This window comes from Morone saxatilis, unplaced genomic scaffold (assembly GCF_004916995.1).
Source record: "Morone saxatilis isolate NCDOM2014 unplaced genomic scaffold, NCSU_SB_2.0 Contig5, whole genome shotgun sequence".
Lineage (NCBI taxonomy): Eukaryota > Metazoa > Chordata > Actinopteri > Moronidae > Morone > Morone saxatilis.
In genome coordinates, this window is record NW_023340095.1 from 24,928,540 (window position 1) to 24,932,043 (window position 3,504).

The following is a 3,504-nucleotide window of genomic DNA, read 5'->3' on the forward strand; positions in this document are numbered from 1 at the left end:
CGTTCATATCAAGGCGGAACAATTCACCGAAAATGAGCCGGAATTCAATATGGCTCAACGTTTGAACGGCACGCACGTGACGCGCCCTTCAATCGTAATGCAAATAGCAACACTTTTAATCAGATTCATACTTTTGAACTGTACGACCAATTTTGGAAGCAGATCCGATGAGTGCTAGGCCGAGTTCGTTCTAAATACAAACGTGAAAAGTTGCGAAAGTGAATTGAAATAGTAAAGTCTTGGCCGGTTTGGGGTGGGTCCAAGAGCTTTTTTGTACGTCTCGGAGTTCGTCCTACGAAGATTTGTACATATTCGGTGAAGACGTGGGCGGGGCTTGCTTTTGTTAAGATGTAGGGAGTGCTACAACAGATTTTTGGTATGTGAGCTACAGGACCCTCTAACGTGCCTGTGAATTCGATATTCATAATATTACGGTCTTCGCACAGTGATTATCATGCACAGAGGCGCCACCGAGTTGGCGTGGATTTTTCTCCTTTTTAGTGAGTCGGGGGCCATGGGCAATCATCTCAAGTTTCTTTTAATCACACGTGCAATGCGGAATATAAAGCTTGTTATTTTAAAGAGTGCATCCTTGTGGATGGCCTGAAATTGTGCAATGCCTAAGATAAGACCGGGGAACTTGGACACAAGTTGGTGTAATGGACATAACCAATGTGGAGAAATAATCACTCCTTGTTTTGGACGAAATTACAGGATTGCTAATTTTTAACATGCTTATTTTTTTGAATACAAAATTCTTCAATACTGTTTTGCCTGGAGGGTCCCCAGATGCTACGTGACTTTTGTTGCAAATTGACAAAAGCATATATGCAACACGAAAAGGATAAGTTTATGACTTTTGGTCTAGAACAAAATAGTTTAAGGCGGAAGTGGCGAGGTCCTAATATAGGGGATTCAGCTCCATTCACTGAAGCGTGGATATACAAGTTTTAATGTGTGAGCAAACTATGCAAATTAAGCCAAATGCAATTTTTATGGATATAGTGCCACTAGTGACCAACTGAAAAAATAGAATATGATTTCGCCAGACCTGAAACGTTGCAATAAAATTGGAGTTTTTCGTATTGTTAGGGGCGCAAAAGATCGAGTCGAAGTCGCTAAAAATAATAAGAAGAAACAGCAGTTTCAATAGGGACCTCCAGCGGTCGCTGGCTCGGTCCCTAACCAGTGGTCACTGGCTCGGTCCCTAAATACACAAAGTTTCCTCTTTTCCTTCTAGATGTCAGTGTGTGTGCTCATGCCTCTGTGAGCCTGCATCTGATGGGCATGAGCTCTGAGCCGGAGGTGTTCTCGGTGCATATGAACGGGCAGGTTCTGCAGCAGACTGGGCATAAAATGTCATCGGTGGGCCTGATCAGTGGCTCCACTGCCACTGCCAGCATGGTGGCTCTCCACACGGGCCGCTGGCTGCTCTCCTCACACACCATCAAGCACATGGAAGGTGAGATGACATGAATGGATCCATGGGTAAATGGTTATGACCAATGTAATTAAATTTGCAAGAAAAAAATGTCTGTTTCTGTCATTGCAGCTGGCATGCATGGTTTTGTGGACGTGAAAAAGTGTGATGGCTTCAAAGCACCGCAGCGAAGGATGACAATAGAACAAAGACGACACAGCAGGGAGTGGAAATACTACATAGCTGCTGAAGAAATTGTCTGGGACTATTCACCTAACATGCACGAACACATTGAAGAGTAAGCAGAATTTACAGATATATTCATTTCAGAGCATTTTAGCAAGTACAAACTAATCAGATATCCCTGATATACATGGCATGGTGTTCTTTCCAGTTTTGGTTTACTGAAGAGGCTATTTTCTATCTTTGACTCTGCTGCATCCCTGAAGAGAATCCCTCATCTCTTTAAGTTCTATTTGAACTAGAAGAACAGTTTTGCACTACAAGATAAAGATAAAACCTAGATAAAAAGTGCCACACAGCTTAAAGTGATCAGTGTTTCAAAATGAAATAAAACCTTTGACCTTTTTGTGCAGGGACTTCAAGTTTCAGTACCTGAGGCAGTCATCAACACGCATAGGAAGGAAGTACAGGAAGGCAGTGTACACGCAATACAAAAATGAGTCATTCACTGAAAGAATGGAGAGCAAGCAAAGGAAAAATGAGCTTGGGATCTTGGGCCCGGTGATCAGAGCACAAATCAGAGATGTCATCACGGTGAGAACATAAAGTCACATAACACACTTAATTGATTTCATCTGATGACTGCAAAGGATTTGCAAATCAGTATTTAAGATATACGTTTTTTATTTATGTTAACTGTTTCAGTAACTGTAGTAAATTTGAAATTGCTACAGTTCCTGCACTGTTCAACTGCTGTGGATACAAACATTATCAAATTCAAACTGACAGTCAGCACTTTAATTGTGACAATGAGAACAGAGCCAACTCATGAATCAATAATACTTTCATTCTGGACTCTCCAGGCATAATCCTTGTCATTGTCTACAGACTGCATGTTCTCTCACTTCTGTCTGTCTTTTTTGATTGATTAGATTGTTTTTAAGAACATGGCCTCCAGGCCCTACAGCATCTATCCACATGGACTGACTATAGAGAAGTCAGAAGAGGGAGTCAACTACCCAACAGGAGGTACTCAATCTCTTTACTGTAAAACAAATTGATTGAATTGATTGGGTATAGTATCTCCCTCTAGTTGGCTTATGGTGACAATAAAATTGATGAGGTATATCACATTGTTGTTGCCAGGCAACCAGTCCCATGGTGTTCAGCCAGGTGAGACACACACCTACATATGGAGAGTGGTCGAAGAGGATGAGCCTTTGGACGGAGACTCTCGATGTCTGACGCGAATGTACCACAGTGCAGTGGACACACCACGGGACATCGCCTCAGGACTGATCGGACCGATCCTCATCTGCAAGAGTCAGTCCCTCAACGTCAGGAACGTGCAGGTACAAAGATTCTACATTCATTTGTAGTCGTGCTAGTGGCATTGGCAATTTTAGTCTGTTTGTCATTTGGTTGGTCCACCACTAGACATTTCAAAAATAACTATTTAATGGATTTCATTCATGGTCACCAGAGGAAGAATCCATTCTGACTTTCATGATACATTGACTTTTCCTCTAAATTAAAATTTGTGGCAGGTCTTGATATCAAAGCTTTTCTGCTTGTCCACGTGTTTTTTTTACAAAGCAAGTGGAATTTACTTGCCTCATTAGACAAAAAAAAAAATGTTGTGCCACACATTACTCACAATTTTTCTGCTGGTAATGAAAAACAAACATTCCGTGATCAATCATCTGATTCACTTCTTTAAGTGCCTTTCCAGATCCACAGGTCTAAACCATGTTGGGAAAACCTTTTTTTTTAGGTTATTAGTGTGCCTGCAAAGCACACTACTATTATTGCTCATACTTAAAGTTAAACTTAATATTATTCTTCTGTACGTTTTTCGGTCGACTACTCCTCCCGCAGTTTTGGTTGCACATACACAAAAA

General features: G+C 41.3%; 1 protein-coding gene across 1 annotated transcript in view; it reads right to left on the reverse strand.

Annotated features, from left to right (window-relative positions):
• f5 (coagulation factor V) overlaps nt 1-3,504 on the reverse strand; it is a gene marked incomplete in the record, with an annotated part of 19,350 nt that overhangs the window by 10,827 nt on the left and 5,019 nt on the right.